This window comes from Echeneis naucrates, chromosome 23 (genome assembly GCF_900963305.1).
Source record: "Echeneis naucrates chromosome 23, fEcheNa1.1, whole genome shotgun sequence".
In the NCBI taxonomy this organism is placed as follows: domain Eukaryota; kingdom Metazoa; phylum Chordata; class Actinopteri; order Carangiformes; family Echeneidae; genus Echeneis; species Echeneis naucrates.
In genome coordinates, this window is record NC_042533.1 from 1,390,827 (window position 1) to 1,413,961 (window position 23,135).

At 42.8% G+C, this 23,135-nt stretch overlaps 1 protein-coding gene across 5 annotated transcripts in view; it reads right to left on the bottom strand.

The window, feature by feature from the left end:
• Window positions 1-23,135, bottom strand: part of LOC115036591 (plexin-B2-like) — a 106,871-nt gene that overhangs the window by 36,250 nt on the left and 47,486 nt on the right. The window contains exon 1 of one of the 5 annotated variants that reach the window (XM_029494814.1): window positions 13,294-13,314. The exons of the other annotated variants lie outside the window; for them this stretch is intronic. The gene's annotated coding sequence lies outside the window, so the exon portion shown is untranslated. Of the gene's footprint in view, window positions 1-13,293; window positions 13,315-23,135 lie in introns of those variants that run through there. 5 annotated transcript variants of the gene reach the window in all.

Sequence of the window (23,135 nt, forward strand, 5' to 3'; positions counted from 1 at the left end):
TATTACAACACACACATTTAAAAGATGAAGCAAAACACTTCCTGTTTTGGCTCAGCAGGAAAAGGACAGATGGATTTAGGAAATGATGGGGAAAGTTACCAAAGTGATCTGTGACCTGGATCACCTGAGAGCTCCAGCTGCGATATAAGAAACACACAAAAAGAGAAAACCTGTTTGTAAAAAAGTTAAATACAGAGAAACGTTGGCTGTGACGGATCACCAAGATCGAGCAAATTTTATTTCCCAGCTCCACGAAATGAAGTGAAATCCTCCCGACAGCCTGGAAGGTTGGAAATCAATCTCCTAAAATAAATATTATTCCATGTCGATGCATCGAAAGTCTTTTGTGAGGGTGGCGACGGGAGTGTAGAGAGGAACGAGAGACAAAGAGAAGACGGGGGGGACACAATTCCATTTGATGGCGGTAAACTCGCGCACAGATTAGTTTTGTGTTATGCAAATGTAATTAAGGGTCTGTGTCCTCTGCGTTGGGGACCGCCATTAACAACCACTTCCTCTTCCTGATGCTCCGCTTATTAACCTGACAATGATACATACTGATGAGACGGCGTGTGCGTACGTTTCCCTGCGTCGCCAGGAAGAGCTCGTCTCCTGCATTAATGATCCCTCACATTCTTCGCAGCGTTGCCAGCAGCTTTAAAAAGAGTCAGAGAAATTAAAACAACGCTCGCATCATACGGCGGCGAACACTCGTTCAGACAGAAACTCATTTTTAAATCTTTCAGATGTCGACTTCAGCGGTTTTAACGGCGACCTGAACACGAGAAGATCAACTACAGTTCAGACACCTGGCTGCTGTTCTGTCACCTCTGACATCATTCCAACTCTCGGCGCCTCACATTTCAGCATTAATGTGCCGACGCAGTCGACCGAGAAAAACACACTACATCCTTCTCAACTAGCAACTAACTGAGTCAGATCTGAACACGGAGAATAAATATGTTGATTTAGCATCATCTGCGATATCCACCCTGAACAAACATCCATAAATCTACGGAGAAGTTTTCAGAAAAGAGGCTTCAGAGCTCCTCTGAGGATCATTACGTTTTGAAGTTTTCCTCAGAATCGCATTGATCAGACAGCAGTTTCTGCCTTCATGAGTACGCGGCCAAACAGAAGCTGCTAATAGCTAATTCAGCTGCTTTTAATGGCGCCAATTTACCAAAACACTGACATCAAAAGGGAGCAGCATTAGCATCCTGTAGCTGACATTAGAAAGCCCATTAGATGAGCTTTTCCAGGGTCCCGATCCTCTGATGGCTTTAATTACCAGACGCTGCAGCACTGCAGGTACTGATGTCACCTTGTGAGTCTGCTGTCCAGCTTCTGCTCGTGTTGTGAGGACATAAATGTACATACAAAGTCACGTGATGGGAAATTCAATTATTGAGTCCTGGAGCCGTGTTGGTCACGTTTGGTTTCAGTCTCTTGGTTTGTGTTCATGTTGATGACTCAGAGGTTTTAATAAGTCTGTGGAAGACAATGAGAGTGATATAATAAAGTCGTAATCATGTCGGTGGCTTCTGTAATCATCTCTGTTTGTTAACGCGCTTCCCTCGGTCCAGTTCGATGGACACAGACTTTAATTACAGTATTTTATCCATAATTATCTTAAATAATTACGGCCTCTTTTCACTTTGCGTTGCTCTCCTCTTTTTACCTTCACTTTGAAACACTGCTATATAAATTAAAGTTATTATTATTATTATTCATTTCAAACATAAGTCAAAGCTGATAAAGTCAGGGGACTGAAAACTGCAGCAGAATGGATTTAAATTACAGATGGAACGGGGTAATTGTAGCTGAAATGATCACATTACCACTTACAGGCTTTGGGCGGGAATAAAAATCACTGACCCGGGGGCGACCTGAAAGCTCAGCAGTTTGGATGTGTACGGCGAAGACCCGGTTCGAGTGGCGGCCAGCTGGACCTTTATTCCCTGCAGAACGAGAGCAGGTAAAGTTAAATTCACTGCAGGGACAGAAGCGATAGCTCACAGTTGGTGTTTCTTTTTTCTTCATTAGTTCTTGTCATGAGTCCCGATCAGCTTCCTCATATAAATAAAATGAGGAATCTCATTTTAATAAAATGACAAGTTAATTAAATCTGTTTTTCCTGCAGTGACATGAAAGGAGAATATTCCCTCTTTATCTGAACGTCACCTGCACTGATGATACATCGCTGAGGTCTGAAATGTTTCATTATCAACAGTGACCACGCGGCCATTTTATTCAGGCAACATGCCGATAATTACCGTGTGATGAAGCGATTCCATTAATAGCCCAACTTCCTGAATGGAAATTAAAATCATTAGATATAATCTTCCTCCAGAAAAACCAGGAGGTATTTGGAGAATTGGATTATAAATAACCTTGTAATCAGAGTAAGGATCATGAACAGTATGAAAGGAGAAGAATTTCATGTTAAATCTGCTCGGGCGAGGATGACGGCATGCAGCAGTATCTGGCGCCGCGTCCGAGGTCGAGCCTCGGCGACCCGGTCCGATGCTGCTGTTGAGTCATTATGTCTGGACCGGATCCAGCAGAATTTACAGCCCTTCTTCACGCACTGGAAATTAAAGCGCTCTCTCTCTTCTACTGTAAACGAGAGGGAGGAAACGGAGCGGGAAGCGGCCTAAAAAGCACTTTATTAAAAAACTGCTTGTCTCTCTAAAGTCATATCAAAAAATAATTAGCACTGACTGTGCACATGGAGCACCGCCAAAACCTCTGATAGCGTTCGAGTGTGTCCAAATGTCTGAACCCGCCCCACCCCTCCATCCGCTCTCTTCTGTTTTTTGCAAAGTTTCTCGAGGTTTTTCTCAAACTTTTCTCAAACGCTTTGAACCTCCTGCTAACCTTTACATATAAACAGAGAGACGAAGCAAGACAGAGGAGAGGCGGCTCGAGCAGCTCTCAATTAACAAGGCCGGCTCTGTCTCAGCGCTGTGAGAGAGAAAAAGACAACGAACAGAGAGAGGAGAGATTATTCTTTGCAGCCAGAAGACAGAGATACAGCCTTCATTCCTGCTCAGATTAAAGGATTTAGAGCAAGAAGCCTTATTACAGACCCAAAGAAAGGGAACGACTGAGACTCTCCCCTCCTTTTCTTTCTGTTCTGGGCTGATTAAAACACAGATAACTCTCCCTCCCAGGCTGAGAGCTGCTGGAAGCCAACTCAACACACACACACGCTGACACACAAAGACACACACGGGCGTACAAACAGACTCATTAAAATCGAGGCTTAACAATGGTTTCTCTCAGCTTGGATTTTGACCAGTTGGACAACCGACCCTCTTAACACACAACGCTCCACCTTGACAGCTTAAAGAACCCCTGCAGAGTGTGTGTGTGTGTGTGTGTGTGTGTGTGTGTGTGTTTGCATGTGTAGAACTGAATGTTTGAACTGCCCCCCCATCATTTCATGGTTACACATAACCATGGCGACCAATGATCCAATTATTTTCGAGTATACACAAACCTTTAAAACACTTAAACAACAACAGTGCAACATGTAAAGGTTAAAGGTTAAAGGTTAACTGACATGTAACATGTAACATGTAAGGTTAAAGGTTAAAGGTTAAGATGAACTGACAGGAATTATTTCATCTTTTCTTTCTATGAGAGTAACAACTAATAGAATTCTATTACTACTTCTAGACTATTTTTTTAATGACAAATGACAGACGAACACACTCGTTCATTCTTTTCATGGAAGACTTTAGTTCGATGTGACATTTTTATTTGTTGTAAAACACACTTTTCCTTTAGTTCGGTTATTTTACTGTATTTTTGATGGTGACTTATCAGGCTGGAGCTTCTTTAAGTTGAGGCTTTGCTGCAGTTCACCAGATTCCAACGTGTACATTTCAGAACTTTGTAAGCAGCTTTCCCAACAAACTGCAGCCTTTACATTCAATTCCAAAGTGCTGATCATATCTAATTTTTTCCAGATGACTGTTCACATCCATTTCAGACTCTAATCCGTGTCTGACACCGACATGAGCCGAAGGAGGGGTCGGGCAGAGCGGCTCTTGTTTGTTTTCAGCTTCTGGTTCCACTTGGTGGGTTTTATCTGAACTGAAGAGTCTCTTCAAATTTAAATCAAGCCTTTTCTTTCCTTCTTTTTATGCTTTGTTTTTAAAGCCTGAATGTGACAACAGAGCAGAGGAAGTGTAGTCTGAAAAATTTCCCCTTCCATGAAAACGGCTTTAATCCTTCAAGCTGACCACAGCAGCTCTACTCTGATCAGGAAACTGCAAACTTTCTGGAGCCTCATTTGAAGGCGACAGCAGGTGGAGCGTCGGTCAGACTTCTCCCATTAAACGCTCCTTTTAATTAGGAAGTTAAGGAGCAGAGGATGTGGTGCAGACAACAGGGGCATGAATTATGGAGCGGGAAACGTAACCTGGTGTGAAGCAGATGCGGCGGAGGTTCGGTCCGCTCGGCGCACAGCTGGCTGAGTCTGGATGTTTGTGGCTGCAGCAGCTCTCGGCACAGAGGAGTCCGGGAACGAGCCATAACGGGGCTTTTCAGCTTTTCTACTGTTACAAACCGCCTCATCATCATGCACAACGCACGGCCTGCTGGGAAACACAGCAGCCAAACTTCTCCGCAAAGTCAAGGGAGTAAAACAGGGAAGGGACAAACTGAGCGATGGAGTTACAGTCTAAAACTACACCAGCAGTCCAGCCATCGTTCTGACAAGGCGGAGGTCTGACTGTTTCCTCGGAAAGGGAATCGGCGTCCTCTGCCTTCAACTTCCTTTGGTTGGGAGTAAACACAAAGTCCTAATAGACGACATTTCAAACTTGTTCCTTTTTCAAGCTACGGAAAATAAAACTGGGCCGAATGCAAACACATCGTTTTGCAGCCATAAACGAGCGTTTGAGTCCGTCTCAATAATAAATGCTCCGTATGTTGTTGTTCCCTCCGCAGTTGTTATGAACGGCGGCGGGCTGGTGCTGAAAGTTTGCGTTTTGTTATCTCTGTAAACAAATCAGGTCATTTCTCACACGCTGTCAGCAAATGATCAATTTAAGTGAAGACACCGGAGTCCATGTTTGTGAGCTCCAACTGAGACGAAGAGAAACCTCCAGAGCTTCATCTTACAAACTGCACATATTAAAACGCCGGCGTCTCCCTCAAGGCGAGCACGCGAGGGAGGGAGAAGGAACAAAGACAACAACAAGGAGGGAGAGAACACCTTGCATACCAATGTGTATTTATGAGGCAGCGAGAGATAAAAGGAGCAGAAAGGAAGAGTCAGTGAAAGAGGCAGATCACGCCGCCACTAAGTCGCCGTCTTTAAGTATTGAGGGGTGCATTCTGGGACACGGCGAACACTAAGCCCCGATGAGACACAGCCCGGAAAGCGAGCCTGTTGCTTTCTAACCAGAGCTGCACGCTGACAAATCTTTGTCAATTTTCTTGATGCGAATCACAGAAACAAACGACTCCTGTTGATTTTAGTGTCGATCCCGCCGAGAAGCAGCAGACTGATCTCTGATTTACAGGTCAAGATGGTTCAGTCCCAGAAGCTTCTCATAGGAATTCAAATAAAGATATTATTCTCCTGATGTGGACGTTAAATATCTGATCATCATCTTTGCACAAAAACTAATGAAGTTCCTGCAGATCAACTTATTAAGTGACCGTTTAAGTTCACGTTTGTTAAAACGAGCTGAGAGGAGAACAATCGTCTCTAATTTGAACCATCACGAAGTCACGACGCTTTAAAAACGAGTTGATTTGGGAGAAGATTTCACTAATTATTTTAATTTTATTCACATTTTAATCATGTTGACTTGGCAATGAATTATTTGCTGATCAACTAATTAAATGTTGTTTCAGCTTGGTGACGTTGACGAATCACAACGTGGTTTGAATTTAATTATCGCCATTAATTACATCATTGACTTCAGGCAACTTATTTATTTTTCACCGCTTTTACATGTTGGTCAGATTAAAAATCGGCTTTTTTAAATGTTATTACTGTTACTGTTGATTATTTTTATTTTGTTGTTTAGAGTCAAACAAAACTTTTTCTCTTTTTTTCCATATCGGAGAGAAAAAATACATCCAAAACTTCCACAGTTTTAGTTTCCAAGACTTTCTGGCACGAGCAGAATGGAAATGATGAGTTTCCTGTTACTGCAGCAGAAATAAACTCAGACATGATAACACACACACACACACGCACACACACACACGCACGCACGCACACGCACACACAGGAACACACAAACCTGCCTTTGCAGTGAGAGAAACCAAAGAGGCTTTGATACGTACATGAGAAAGAGTGTGGTGTTTGTTATAACTATTGAGGTCAATGGGGAGTTGGCTGAGTAATGTGAAGGTAGACACACACACACACGCACACACGCACACACACACACACACACACACACACACACATACGCACACACACACACACACACACACACACACACACACACACACACAGAACAGCTCAGAAACAGTATGACCAAGGTTCAGAGACGAGGAAACAGAAAGGATTAGCTGGTATTAAAAGTTACACACACACACACACACACACACCTGTACAGTCAGTTGAAATGTGCGCAGACATATTGGCAGGTGCACACAAACAGACACACACAGTAACACAAAGAGTGTGTCTGACTCAGTTCATTATGACGGTGTTAGCAGGGAAATCCGCATTATTAATATGCAGCGTGACTTTAGAGGCTATTACCAGCTAAATGGTACTCTGCCACAATGTGTGTGTCTGTGTGTCTGTGTGTGTGTTTAGTCATTATCCTCAGCCTTGTAAAAGTGTGTCTTCCATATTTGTCGCCACCATGGCAGAGAAAAAGTGTGTGCGTGCTTTAAATTTTACAAAACTTCCATCAGCCTTGGTGACAAACAAACAAATGTTACAGCTGCCTCGAGGTTGTGTGTGTCTTTGTGTGTGTGTGTGTGTGTGGGTAAAGCAGCTATACAAGCTATTGTGGTGTCAGAGTCAGTGACAACCAGCTGCTGGAGAGCGATAGAGAGACCTTTAGTTTACATCTCTCTCACTGAGCCCTGAGGATGTGTGTGTCTGTGTGTGTCTTAATAGTGACAGCTAGGAGGAAACAATTACACAACACAGCCTTCATTGTGTGTACACACTCACAAACTCTCTCCCTCTCTTTTAAAACTCAGTCCCACGTCATGTGACCTGTGCGCTGCTCCTGATTGGCTCTTTGGACTCTATTCAGACTGGATTTAGGTCCCCATGAGAAGTGTGGCGGTTTAAACATTACCTGCCCTGCTCAGTGGTTTTAATCCCACCTACTGAGGGCTTATGGGTAATTCCCTCCCCGCCGTAATAATTAGAACTACAGTTGACTGATTCCCAGTGAGCTCACTGGAGTCCAGAGCGATGCATTCTGGGAGCTTTTTTCTGCCTCCAGACCAAATTCCACTTCAAAAAAGAAGAATGATAACTGAAGTGAATCTGAATTAGACGGTTTGATTCCCAGAGGAGACCCGATGTGGACGACGGCCACGTGGCTGCAGTTTCAAGATCTCAGATTTGACCAAAAATCCAGATTAACGAATGTGAGTTCCTTTTTTGGGTCCATCTGTGTTTTTGAAATATTCTTCACTATGTCACTAAATGATCAATAATCATCATCATCAGGCGGCAGAACATTTTCACTTTCTGATGCTTGAGATGGACATTTTACTTTTGACTCCGGAATATTTCTTTTTTTATAACGTCAGTGAGCAGATTCAGATGAGTAACAGAAAATAAAACCAACAGGTGTTGGTGCACCTGAACGCATCACTAATATCTGTTAATCTGGTTTATTCTGATGATCTTATTCTGATCTTATCTTTTGGCCTGAGGTCACTTTTTCAATCCAGGACTTTGACTTGCGCCTTTTATTTCTTGCAGCTATTTTTACCAAAGTAAAAACCTGAGTGCTGCCCCCCCCCCCGCTGAAGAGCTGTGAAAGCAGCCAGCACAAAGAGACGTCTAAAAACAGCTTTCTGTCTAGACGACACGTCGGCTCAGCGTGAGACGTGACACGGTTCACGGGACCGCGGCGCAGGTGTGAAGATCAACTGGAGGGCGCGTGGGACAGGGTGGGGGAGGAGGACAGGCGAGGGGGGGGGCGCAGCAGAGTATCATTAAGTGTCTTTAAAGTGAAGCTCTGCAGTTATTAGACTGTCCTGGTAATTACGTAAGAGCTGCTGCGAAGTCTGATAATATAAGAGAAGATACCAATTATGGACACGTTTGATGGCAGAACTGCAGGTAGCACTTTTCTATATTATAAGTGTGTTTGTGTGTCTGTGTGTGTTTCAACAAACCTATGCTATCTGACAGGGCAGATTGTGATTTTTAGCTGAGTGGCACTAATCTCTTGTCAGAATTTGAATCGCTGATTACACCACTGCACTCTGTGGGAACAAGGAGGGTATTTTGTGTGTGTGTGTGTGTGTGTGTGAGTGTGTGAGTGTGTAGGTGTGTGTGTGACAGACCAAAAGGGCAGATAAGATGACAAGGTGAGGGTTTGAGACAGAATAAGTTTGAAGAAGGAGCGGTGTGTGTGTGTGTGTGTGTGTGTGTGTGTCTGTGTGTGCGCGTGCATGTGTGTTGTAGAGGTGAAATGAGGTTATCCTGGGTTATCTCCACACACACACAGCTAACAGCACAGTATTTACAGCAGGGATGTTATGAATAGCACCTGCCTCGACACTCTCCTGTTATGCTTGGCCAGAGTTATTATACCCTCAGTGTGTGTGTGTGTGTCTTTGTGTGTCTGTGAGTGTGTTGTGATAACGCAGCCAAAACAGTAGGCTGGAGGAAGCACAGAGGCCTGAACAGGGAACGTGAAAACGAAGAGGCGATGATCACAGAGTGCCGTTAAGGAATGAGGCGTTTGGGCCAAATCTGATGAGATGATAACATATTTCCCCGTCGAAAGGCAGCGACCGCTGTTTTCCGATTTCTCTCAAAGAAAATCGTTTTCAGACGGAAGAACGACATAAAAGCAGGTGAAGCTGAATATTTCAGCTTTCTAGGATGAATGAATACAGATTCCTAAAATCATTCTATTTTCTGTACATCTAAATGAATGGACTAATCACACAGTTTTAGCTCGTTAACATAAGAACAGCGACTAAAACACGTTTCTATGCTGATGACACCATCGTGTCCTGCCCTTTATCCTACATGAGTTTAAATGTTCTTCTCATCTTCACATTGTGAGTTTCATCTTTCCTCCACATGCTGCTTGCCATCACATCTGTTTCCTAATTCAGCTATCACTGTCCGATTGTCAGCAGAGACTCACTCGGGGTTTCCCCCCCCCCCAACCTCCCAGGATTTCTTCTCTTTCTTGTTCATAAAAATGTTTTCTTGGCAGTTTTTCTTTTTCCCTAGCGCAACATGCAGACTGGTGGTCATATCTACCAGGAACGCTTGGCACGTCTCTGCCTTTCGTTCCAAATTTCACGGTTTATTTTGCTGCACAGAGTCCAAGAAAGTAAACCGTGAAATGAGCTGCTGAAGTGAAAACATACAGAAGAAATTTAATTGCCAGAGCTCTTTTATTTTAAAGGGGGTTAAAAGATGGCTCATAAATCAGGTTTGGCCATCAGCCACATTTTCATTTTTGTTTACAGCCTGACAGATAATTTTCATGGTGATATGACAGCACATTCTCACAGCAGTCTGTTTGTGATACCACAGATATAAAAATTTAAACTCTCAGTCATCTCCGGAGCTACACGCAGCATATTTTCTCATTATCGTATTTAACTTCTCAGAACAAAGACAGATCAAAGTCACAAACCGAGGAAATAATCACTCTTGTGCTCTCTGAGTTCAGGTTGTTGTATTTTTTCTCTCCGGACACGTCTCTGTTTTTGAGATTTAATCCATTATATCTCTCCTGGAGCACTTTATTGCTAAAAAATAAAAAGAATCGGTCCTTCAAATGACTCGAGTCTCCCCCGAGTGTGAATATAGACACAAACACACAAACTCCCAGAGAGACCACAGCTAGGCTTAGCTGTTTCTAAGGTGGGGGGGGGTCAGCGGAGACTTTTCATGTGTGGATGAGTAAAAGAGGAGAGTGGAGGACGAGATGGGAGCGAAGAGGAACAGAGGAGGAATCGGTCAGTGTCAGCTCCAGGAAGGAACTGAGGAGGAGGAGGAGGAAGAGGAAGGGCGGCGGGGGGGTCCCAACATGAAAAGGTGGGAGGAGGAGAGGAGGAAGGTGACAAGAGACTGCTGGGAGGAGGGAGAGCTCAGAGAGAGGAAGGCAGAGAAACATACATCAGAAAATATGAATAAAATATGAACCTGCTTGGCCTTTATGGTGCTGCAGAGGAAGTGTGTGTGTGTGTGTGTGTGTGTGGGGGGGGGGGGGGGGACAAACAAACAACAACAGCCGAGTGTTCCTGTCCAAAGATGGAGCGACTGTGGAGCTGAACCAACCGTCCACCCTCTCTTTCTTTTGTGTGTGTGCGTGTTGTACAGTCTGTCAATCACAGAGAAGCCACACCCCCCCAATCCAAATGCGACGATGATGAAGTTGCGAGGAAAACATTTACTGTTGTATTGTTGTATATAAGATGGTGTGTGTACGACATTAACTGTAAAATAAGTATAGCTTAAAATGAACTTATACATAAAGGTCAACATTTCCTGCTGAACGTTAACGACACCTCATTAATAATTTAGTTTTGTGTTTCTTTTAATTTCATTCCTCACATTTGATTTTAGGTTTTTTTTTTTTTTTTTTCCTGTCAGCGAGTTGCAGAAGCAGAGAGAAGAAGCATCTCTTTAATAAGCAGAAGTCAAAGTTGCATTATTGAAAAGGTTTCACTTGGAATATGAAGTGAGACGGACACAAAGAGCCGACGGGCCTTTTAATATAAACTTTCTCCTTCATTTCTCCTCCACAACTTGGCGGGCGATAACATCTGGATATTAGTTTCCTGAGGAGGATTTCATACATCATATCATTACTGCACCGTGTTATCTGACTATTATCTTCAATATGGACGATTAAATCATTTCTCATGCAGGTCCAACAGTGGAGCCGTGGTCTAATTCAACAGTATGAATGTGAACATTTGGGAACTTTGATGCAGCCGAGTTGTGCGTCTGTCTCTCTATGTACAGTTTTGTGGGACTTGAATGTTCCATTTGTGCGGCATTTTAAATGAATTTCTGATTTATGTTGGACAGATAATGTCTCACTCTCTCCACACGCAGCTGTTAAAATGGTTGGGAAATGTAATTCTTCCGTATTTTCTCATGTGAGTCAAACATCAGTGGAAATGATGCAACGTTTTCATTTCAGTCGGTGAAAAGCAACACAATCTGACTCTTCAATTCAAACACACCCAACTGGTCTGATTCACAAACCAACGATCAAAAATGTGCAATTAATGATTTAATCAATCAATCTCCAATTAATAAACAGACAAAAGGAACAATTCAGCTCTCAATTCGTTTTCTTTTTTAAAGGAATAATATCTGCAAACATGTCCGACGTGTTCGTCGTCTTTCTGTCCCCAATCCCATCATCCTTTCTATCACTTCCATTTTTTAACTTCTGATAACAAACCAGCCCTGGAATGTTTTTTTGTTTGTTTTATTTTACACTTCAGTGCTCCAAAGCTCATTGCTATCTGCTGGTTTGCTGGCGTTGTGTGTATTTTTTGCTGCCTTTATCTCCCGGACAGAAGAAGCCCAGTTTTCCATCCAACTGCCAAACAAATTAAAACCTTCAGAAAACTTCAAGTCACTCTGCTGGTTTCCTGCTTTACAAAAACAAAACGCAGACGTTGCGATAAACGTTGCTTCAATTAAACAAATTAGTTCATGAAAAGCTACAACAGTACAAAGTTTTATTGACATTATGCCGCACTAACGTGAAACACTTTTTTTGACATCATGAGTGAGGATGTAACTTCATCACGCACATCCAGCCCTCACTGTTGTGATACAGCCAAAAACACACAAATAAACGCACAAAGTTCACAGTCTCACTGTGTGTAATTAGAAAAGCACCAGAGCTATAAATTACAGTGTGTATCAACTGTGTGTGTCTGTGTGTGTCTGTGTGCGTGTTGAGTAGCTCACTGGGACAGAAGCAGAAGAATTGGTCATTTTCTCGGGTCTCTATCTGATCTATCGTCTCGAGAGGTGGAACAGGAGTTATTTCTCACACACACACACACAGAGACACACACACACACACACACACACACACACACACACAGAGCAGAAAAGTCAAAATCCAATTATAGCACTCGCTGGAAGAAAAGGTTATTCCTCTGTCTCCGTTGCAATTCCTACATTTCTCCCTCATTTTTCCATCATTCCACTCGTCCATCCTTTTCTGCCGTACTTCTCATCTTCCCTTTTCTCTTTTTTACATTTTTTTTTAAAAGAACATTCTTATAAATCTCCGCTCGCAGCGCTCGGCGACTTCTGGTTTCTGTTTGTCATCCTTCCTCTCTCTGCCTCCACCGTCAAGGCAGAGACGGACAAAACATGTTTCGGACAACAAAGGACTGAACTTAGACTGCAGGAAAGAACAACATCAAATAATAATAATAATCATCGATAACCATCCGGAGGAAGGTCATTTCTCCCAAATATCCACCTTTAGCATTAACGCCGGTTTATCAGTCTGGAAGAAATGTTGTAAGTAAACATAATAATTCAACATTAGCTTTGCAGCAACAGTGCTCCTTATTTTGATTCCTTTGCTGTCTTTAAGTGGCTAACTGGAAGTTAGCTGGAAGTTAACTGGAAGCTAGCCACTTAAAGACAGCAAAGCTAATTAACTAATTAACAGAAATGTTGCAGGTTCATTACTTTTTGCTTTTTCTGAAATTAACGTGCTAACCAGCTACTCTGAGCCCGACTGTCCAACATAAACTGCTCCGATACAGAACTTTACCAACCCCACCCCCGGACTTACATGTAGCACCTTAAAAATGATAAAGTATGGGCGGCTCCTCTGCCAAAATGAGGCTGGATTGCTTTTCTTTCCAACGAGAGGTGAGTTATGAATCTGCAGCCAAACCTCCTCCATCATGTTGCGCCTGTTATTTAAGTTTTTGTCGAGTAAATTCTACAATAAATCTACAATCAAACAGGATCATCTGTTACAGCAGAGGTGGCCTGCACGGAGGGTTTTTAATAAAACTAAACCGTCACAGCCGACTCCCGCTGATGCTCATATTTACCTCCCATCGCTGCTCTCTTCTTCACCCTCTACTTACCCTTCCTCACCCTGAAACCTTATCTTTTCCTCTCATATGCCCGCCGCTCTCTCTTCTTCTCACCCCGTCGAACTTTCATACTTATTCACTCCCGAGTTTAATTTCAGCTCATCTCTTGCCAGTCCTTGCCCTTTCTTCCAATCTCGCCCTTTTCGCTATCTCTCAACATCTTTTCCCGCTCCCGCTCTGAATCTAATTCCCCCTCCTGCCTCCATTCCTCTCTCAGGTTACCTTCTTAGGAAACAGAGCGAGGCTTGGAGATGAGGAATAGGCGATAAGAAGGTGATAGACAAGTCAGATGGAAAGATATAGCAGGAGGCGGTTTCCCACCAGGACGGCAGCTCTGAGTCACACGGGACATAATTCATATACAGTAACTACGTCCCATCGGAGGCTTTAACAGCCACACATCTGAAACAGTCTCAAAATAAATGTTAACGAGCACTAAAGTGTTCGTTAACATTTAACTCAGAGGAATCTAATAGGCCTTCAAAGCTTCTTGCTCCGTTTTAAGTATTAATCCGATCATTTTTAATATCAAATATACCGTGATGGCATTTTTGTTTTTCCATACTGATTATTTTTGTGTGTGTGGTCACGTTAAAGAGTCCACTGATTAAACTGCAGCCCGATAACTTACAGAAACCTAAAGGCTCATTTCCCGCCAACAACTTCCTTTTCTTTCTTGCAGAGGTTGTGACCTCTGGAGGAGGGAAACTGGGAAACTGGCTCTTATACTTGGGACTTTTATTTTCCTGCTGTGGGGGATAAAAGAGTCAAACGAACATCCCATGAACTCCCTGAATGCTTTGTTCTTCAACCAGACACACAGACGTTTACAAGCAGCAACCTCTGCATCAAAAGCTGTGTCGACACCAATAATATCATATTTCTGATGTTTCCCGTTTTAAGTTACAGACCGACTGAATTGACTCATCGTTGTGTATTTTCTATAAGCCCTTTATTCCGTTACTGATCGTATTAAATGCTGCATAACACTAAATAAAAACTGTCTTTTCCCAAAATAAAAATGGTTCATTAGTTTATTTTGATGACTGTATTTCCAGTAGGGATTCTAGCTCAGTGTGCACCGACACGTTGAGTCATTTCATGGTCGTTTCCTGCAGATAAGGAATCACTGCAGGTGCTGCAGGTGGCTCGTCTTATCCCGTTTAACGGCGTCCAGACTACCATGAAATATGAAAGCTGCACTAAAACGGATCCAGGTCTGAGTCCTGGATTTGGGCTACAACTCTGCACAGAATATGAGAAACCACCTTTTTGTTCTTTTGTGTAAAGACTTTTTAGGACTTTGATTTAAAAAAACATCAATCTAGCTGAAATCTGTCAGTTTGATGGCTGCTGTGAAAACCGCTGCAGCTTGTCGGACATCATCCACAGTGAAATAGTAATAAAACCTTGATGCTCTTCTTCAGGAACTGTAACCGGATCCAGGTCTCTGTTGCCAACGCTGCTGGGGGGCGGGTGGGGGGGCAAGACCAGAATCCCATCTGACAAACCTGATTGTCAACAAACGGTGTTCAAACACGACGACACACAAATACTGAGCCTGTCAAATCCAGCTTCTGCAGCCCGACACTCATCAGGTCGAGAAGAGCAACCTGAATATTTAATAAGAAGAAATAACGGAGGAGGCGGCTCCTGCTGTCACCGTCGCACACACCAGCAGCAGAATAGTTAACACACAGGTTAAATGCCGGGTCTCCACGGCAGACTGAGCCGACCAAACTTCCTGGATGAGGGTGAAAAGATCTTCAGCTGGTACTTGATGCTTTGACCTGCCTCTTTGTGCTGCTTGTGTTTTTGCTCTCTTTCCGACTAAACCACCTGATTACATGAAGAGACACTTTTTTCCTCCGTTTGTCCTCCAGCCAGTCCTGAATATCACAAAAAAAAAAAAAAAACTGATCCTGAATGAGAAGCCACAGAACCAACTTATTTCCTTTTTGATCTTAAGTCAGAATTCTCCTCCTCTTCTGTCTCGATCTAATCGGCAGCTATGAGTCCTTAAAATGATCTTCAAAGCTGCTCTAATCAGTTTTTCCATCAGAACACTTTGCCTAATGACTGAATGTAATGAGAGGAGGAGGAGGAGCCGCTGGAGGTGATAAAAGGCAAAGATGATCATCTGCACTCTGCAGTTTAACTTTAGCATTTAGCATTTTAGCATCTTTGGGCTTCGGCCACTTCACAACACACACCCACCAACAAACAGACCCAACAAAGCCGGATGTGTAACAGAACTTTATCAGGACGACGATCACTGAATTTAAACCAAACATTGAAAATTAAAATGAGAGAAAATATTTCATTTGAAACTGTAAAAGGGGGCGGAGTTTGCGGTACATACCGCAGCTAACCACCAGAGGGCGGCGGAGATGATTAGAAACTGACAAATCTTTGAATAGGTTTATAAAATAAAGAAATCTTCCATGAAACTCTGGGTGATCTTTTTGAATTTAAACTGATAATCCACAGCCTTGACTGACCGCCCCACCCCCACCGCCCCTCACAATTCTTGTCTCTCTGTACTGCCAAACTCCAAAATAGCTTGAAGTGGAGTTGGTGGTAATTTTCCTTCTGGATGGCAAAGATTGAGCTTATGAACTCAGCAGGAGGGAAGAAAAAAAAAAAAAAATCAACATTTATTATTTTTTTTTGTGGAAGCCAAGTTTGTTAAATGGAGTTAAAGGGGTGGAGACAAAGACTGAGAGGTCAAAGGTCAGAGACTGTTCTACAGAGCCTGTCTGGGACTCAGCAGGCGTCTTACTCATTCTTGACATTAAGAATGTCTCTGTTGTGAGTGTTTTGTCTCTCTGCCTTTATGTTTTTTTCTTCCCTGTCCATCATCTTTACATGATCAGGGACAGAAACAGCCATGTGTGCGTTTGTTTGTGTGTCTGTGTTTGTGCAACTGAGCTCTATGGGAATTCAAGGCGATCAGTCTGAAAATTACAATGACAAACTGACAAAAGGAGCTGACAAGCCAGCGCAACACACACACACAGACACACGCCAACACAAAGAGACGCACAGACCCACACATGCAGTCTGTTGCGCTGATACGGTTGCCATTTCTTATCACGCAAGTCGTCTGACAGGCACAGAGGAAGAGACAGATGGAAAAAGAGATGGATCCCAATAAATACCAAAGACGCAGAAAAGACCGAGTGATGGAAGGAGAAAAGGCGGGAATGACAAAAGACTGATAGACGGACAAATGTTGAGAGACACCATAAAAAAAATAAAACGGCAGAGATGAGACGGAGCGAGAGGACGGCAGTGAACCCTCAGAATCATGTTTCTCACCCTTCATCTCACATCATCTCAGATAACCGAGGATGGCAAACTGCAGTTCAAACATTTAGCGTCCTCTGTTGAAGGAAAACATCTGCCGGCGAATTGAAGACGACAGAAAGAACGCTACGACACCTCCTCTGTGATTTAACTCGTCGCCCCGCTCGGCATCTTAATCGCCAAGAGATGATGGACGTGGACATTCAGCAGGTCGAAGAAGAAAGACAGTGATAAAAACTGAAGACACAAACTGACTCTGTGACTCGGTGAGGATGTTTCCGAACTTCAGTATCAGTTTTAACAGTCTGGACGTCCAACAGGAAGTGCTTAGATTCATAAGAGCAGATTTCAAAAGTTCACGGCAAGGTCACTGATTTTCTCTTCTCGGCCGGCATGTTGATATTTGTATGTTTCCATCTGAGTTTTCACACAAAAAGTTAACGGCTGATTAAACAAAAAAACAAAAAACCCTCAAACCCCCTTTAAAATCGAAGACGTTCTCCGGTTTGAAAAGTTTCTGCAGAGCTGGATGAGGTGAGTCAGACAGCGAGGAAGAGTCCTGATCACTGACAGATCCATTCATCAATATGGAGTTTTAGCAGCAGAATCAGCGGGGGGCTAATTACTTCCCAATGCTTCCTCAGACTCTGTGCACTGAGCTAATGCGTCTGGGGAGGAAAAAAGAAAAAAGCTTTGGGAGGTTTTTCTTAAACTTCAAGTCCAAAAAGGCCCACAAAGTGCAGCAAACAGCCTGAAGCTGTGTGTGCCATGTTACACAACAGCAGCCTCGCTGGGACAGAGACAGAAGCTCAGATACACTGAGGTCAAAAGTCCAAGTTTGCTCATTCAAACCCCCCGACCCCCCAGGAAATGTGTGTCTGCGCACCAAAAACTGTCACATTCATTAGCTGGAAATAACCGCAACTGATATTTTTATAATTATGACCGAGTGCAGCTCTGTAACAACTTAAATGATGACCGCCCTGCAGCTCACAGAAGAAACTTTTGAGCCGATTGTTTTTGTGCCTGGACGGAGTCATTGTGTCCCCTCAGGAACTGGAGGAGGCCAAACACCGAGCTCCGAGTCAACATCAGTGCCGGGAGAAAAAGCAACTGCCTGATCCCCCAGAGGCTAAAAAATCTGTTACTACCTGCCAGATATGGAAAATAACTCTGCCTGAGAAATACTTTATTCTGTAATAATATAAAAATGTTCTTTCCCTGAGCCCTATCAATTATTTTGCAGTGAAAGCTATTAGCAGAGAATTAGCAGAGTTAGTGAAGACTTAGACATATTTTAGAAATGACAGCTTCATTAAAAGGTATGATTTTGGGTTCAAACTGATTCTGACTCTCACATACAGGCTCCGGCTGGAAAAACCAGAATTACTGCCCCTGAACTTTGACCAACTGAGTCAGAGTGAACATTTCTGACAAATTTGAAAATGTTTGCTCAGAAAACTTTGACGTTCAGATGACCTGAAGACAAAACAAAAAGTCTGAAAGTGTCTGAAAGGCTGAAGCATCTTCAACTTTTCCAAATCTGAAGAAAACTTTGTGTATCGAGGACACGAAACGTAGCAGAAACAGCACCAGTCGCACAACGCAAAAATTATTTTTAACGACACGGATTCTAGAGAATTGGCATCGAGGAAAATTTCCTTTGTCAGATCTCAGACGGGAAAACTTCCACAGTGACACGTTCCTGATAAAATGCTTTGCTCAAAGGTCCAAAGGAAACTTCCCCTTTTCCATTGCCCTACTTTTCCTCCTGTTCCCCACTTAACATGTGCTGCCAGATCTGTGTGTGTTTAATATGTGTGTCTTTGGGCAGTTTCGTCCCGGCCCCCCCAATAAGGGTTCCTAATGACCAATTTACATAATTAACACACTGAGGCATGGCAGGCTGCCTCTGCTCCAGTCACACACACACACACACACACACACACACACACACACACACAAGGCCAAAAACTATCTCCTCCTCTTTTCACTCGTCTCAATATTTGAATTATTTACTGAGTGTTGTTGTGTTGTTGCGTCTGAATTTCCCTCCAGTGTTGTGACACTTTACAGGCTCGTTCAAAAGACCTGACGTGAAATACACAACGCATCACAAAGTCACACACAAGCAGAGGTATGCTAAAACACACTGAGCAAAGTGTCACTCTGAAGAAGCTCTGCTGACTTAACCAGAACGTGAATTTATTAAATATTTATCAATTAATGAAACTATTGACCACAAAGCAACCAGACAGCAGAGCCGGCTCAACATAAAAATTAAAAAAAAAAATAAATCAATTAGCAGCTTTTCAAACATTTCAAACAGTCTTGTTTTTTCTCTGATAGCAAATAAGAAAACAATCCAACTGAAGACCTGTCGGCGGCTCCACCCTCCAGGATTCATCGCATATTTATTACTTGCCCAAAATAAAACACAGATTATTATTATGACTTCTTTTAAGTCAGTTTTGAGGCCGTTTTTAATGCCTTTATTTATTTATTAGGCAAATAAAGTAGAGGATCTGCAGCTCAGGGCTGAAAATGGAATTTTATTTAATAAAAAAAAAAAAATGAAACTTTCATTACATTTATAAACGTATCACACCTTTTTCTTATTTTAATTAGGATGATCAAAAATCCAGTACCTCAAAATATTTGATTTCCTGATCAATTAAAAATACGGATTAACTCGTACAGTTCAGAGCTGCGGCTTCTCACTCTGGTTGAGGAGTCAATCAATCAGGGTCAGTGATCCAGTTAGTATCTGCTACAGGTGAGTTCTGCTGGACTTTCATTTTTTGAATTACATCAAGAGCGAGAGAGAGGAAAAAAAAAAAAAAAAAAAAAAAGCTTCTCCACAGTAATCAGATTTTGTTTTTGAGAGTTTTGAGAAGTGGATGTGAATATAACTGGATTTCTATCAGCAGCAGCAATAATGAAAAATATGAGCGTCTAATCTGTTCAAACAACAACAACAACAACAACAACAACAACAAATCAGCCAGGAGCAGACGGGACGCATTAGTCCAGACTGTCAAAGGCTGAATCCAAAAAAAAAAAGCCCGATCTCTGTCTGGGCAGCAGGAAGGTAAGCATGGCTAAAGGTTGGAAATAAATATGTGCAACAGTTGGTCTGCAGCGCGACGGCTTTTATACCACTAACGATTAACGACAAAATGTGTGCAACGTGTTTAATCAGAAGGTTGCTTCATTTTCATTTCGTTTAATCAGTCACTACGATATCGAGCTGAATAACTGACAGTAAAACAGGAAGGTCGCAGAGTTGAACTTGAAAGGTTCAACAGCTAGAAAATTCGCAGGCTGATTATTCCTGAAACGGTCAATAATTACTGATTTCTGCAGTGAGATGGGAAAGCTGCCGGGATCGATAGTTTCATATCAAAACCTTATGAAGAAGGCGTCGATCAGGGAGGAAGTTCAGAGTCTGCAGTCTGTACGCCATTTTGCACCATTTCTTCATTGTGTATTTATGTTTTATGGTTTCCTTGTTGTGTGAATGATGTTTGTATGTGAACAACAGTTTCCATCCATCTTGTTGTGACATCACAAAGTTCAGGAAGTCCTGACGGCCGGTTTTATGGCTCAGTTTCTTTAGACTTTTCTCTGATACGCTCACTGTATGAAAACAGAAGCTGGTTCATGATCAAGACTGAAGATGGGACCAAAATCAACTAGAGGAGCTGAATCAGAGAACGTTGGGGACTCTTGATGTTTATCTACAACATCATTTTCACTCTAATAGTTCCAAATTAAAGCTTTTAGTTCATATCAAGCTCCATTTTCAGAAGCCAATCCTGGCTTCAATCTGCCGCTCTGAGTTTGTTTTGTTTTTCCACACGCCACTAAAACTGAATCGGTCTAAGTGCTGATTTCTGATCAGCCCCCCTGAGCCCCATCATCATTTGCTCTCAGACTGATAGTTTATGAAAAAGTGGGGGGGGCGACACTCTGCAGACACAAATACAATATAGTGTGGAGGAAAGAGGGAATACTAATTCACCTGAGACTGGGTGTGTGTGTGTGTGCGTTTGTATTGACTCTCACAGTGAGGGGTGTGTCTGGTGTTGTATTTCCAATCTGTGGTCTGAATAGTGAGTCCGAGAACACACTTGACTACCGTAATGAGCTTCTTTTAGAACCGTTTGTGTGTGTAAACAGACCGAACCCAGAGCATTATGGGTGAAAGTGTGTGTGTGTGTGTGTGTGTGTGTGTGTGTGTGTGGGGCAAAAGAAAGCGTGAAAGAAGATAAAAGTAAGAAAAACTCCAAAGTGCTGCAAGAAGAACAAGAGTCCCTGGAGTTCCTCCCCCCTTTTATTCCTCCCTCTGTCGTTTGTACAAAAACGATCCCGCCTTCCTCCCCCTCGTTTTCAACTGCCCTCTTTATCTTCTCATCTTTCTCCCCGCTGAAACACAAAACCCTTGAAATCCTCCCGATCCCGGCCCGTCCAGAGGGGACAGAAGGAGACGAGTGAGAGACGGAGTCTGAAGAGGATGAAAGAAGGAACATTAAAAAAAATATGTATTAAAAATTAAAGTCCATCTGCCAAATATTTTATGGTTATTGTTTTATTCATAGCTTATAATTCTGTTAATCTTTTGGGTCCCATCAAATTTCTGGAAAACAAAAGACGAGATCTTAAATGAAAGCCCGGCTCTCTTCCAGGAGACGCTTCAATGTCAGAAACAATCGGAGATGATGAGAAAGTTGCTCTTCTGCCAAACATCACAATGTTTTCTTTCTCTTCTGCTCAAAGAGTCAAACTTCTCTCCCCACCCAACTACGGTAGGGCTTTTATTGTGAAGAAGCTACAGCTACTTCCTGTTGATCTAGAATCTCAATCATCTAAAACGACGTTTCAGTTTAGTAGAATCTGAAAAATGGAAAAACTGAAAATGGCACAAATGAAACAGAGTTCCTTTGATGGCTTTTTGATTGACTGTTAACGCGACGCCTGAAGCGCCCATAAAACCGGCGTAAAGAAGAAAACAAGTCACTGAAACACAGATCAGCGATCAATCCTGCTTTTGACAGGAACTGGTCCCGATTCAAAAACCGGGCCTGGATTCAAGCCTATTCACTGGATCTCACATCAGAGGCCGGATTACCGAAAACGCCTCGAGAGTCGAGGCGATGGAAGCTTGGCTGGAAATTCCCGAGCACCTGTGGTCCAACGGCGCAGAACCAAACGCTTCCATCTGCAGCCCAAAGGGAAGTCGGTTCTTTAGGAGCGCCCTGAGACGAGAAGGTTTTAGTTTCCAGCAGAGGAGACATCCAGTCAGAGTCCCCCTTTACTTCCGGGCCGACGTGGACGGACAAAAACCCGTCAGAGCGGATCTATCAGGTGGCTTCAGGACAAACACACACACTCATCTACTCGGCGGCCGATAACAGCAGTCTGTTGGCGCGTCCTTATTCTCAATCCAATCATGACGTGATTTAAAAGCAGCAAAGCGTCTCAGGCGACCCAAACTGTTTACATCACATTTTCTCCCAGTGTGTTTTTCCTGCACGGCTGAGCGGTCACCTCCAGGCGTCGCAGCTCAGCTGGCAAACTGCGATTTTAAGATGCTCACATCTCAAAGTGAAAGGAAATTTTCTCCTGCTGGAGACGAGATTAAAAAAAAAAAAATCGGCACAAATTTATTTATTTTCTATGAAAAGAAAGACACACACAAAAAAAGAATAGAAGAGAGTCATAAATAAGTAAAGAGAGAGATGATGATTTTAGAGCCATTCGGACACCAAATGAGAACTGAGCCAAAAGTCAGCTGCCTCTGACAAAACTCTGATTAAAGGTCGTTTTCAGTGAGACACAATAAAAAACCCAGCAGCCAATGAGGTTTACGCTTCCGACTGATTCATCACCGAGGAACATCCCACCGCCGAAACCTGAATTAGGCCGCATCAGGGAGGGGACGACGGCAGCTCACAGGACAGCTGCATATCCTTTTAAATGAACTATCTCATGATTTTACGTTTCTCTGTGTGTGTAAAGCACATTAAATAGTCTTTATGTATGAAATGCGCTCCATAAATAAATTTGGCTCGCCTTTAAAAGGACTCGCACACCTAAAAGTTTCCAAGAACACGACTTTTCCTTCGAAAGCATCCCATCCTCAGCCTGATTAAACTGAATTTACAACCTAAAACACTCCGATTCAACTGAGCTGAAGAGCTTTAAGGGCTCCAAGTTTGTTGTCAAAGACGTTTAAAGACTTTTTCAGGACTCAGAAAACGCCTTAATGACAAAAACACAAAAGGATCCAGCAGCTGAGAGCACGTTGAGTCAGAAAATAATTGTTTCCAGTTGCACAATGCCAGAAAATAAAAGAGAGGCACGGGAAGGGAAAAAAACAAAAAAAAACAAAACCCTGACAAGGAAACGGGAGACAGTGAAATGGTTTAATTCAAAATGATGACAGTGAATGATTCAGGAGATCAAAATGATCCAGGAGATTAAAAATCCAGCCTGCAGCAAACACGGGGGTGAGGAGGCGA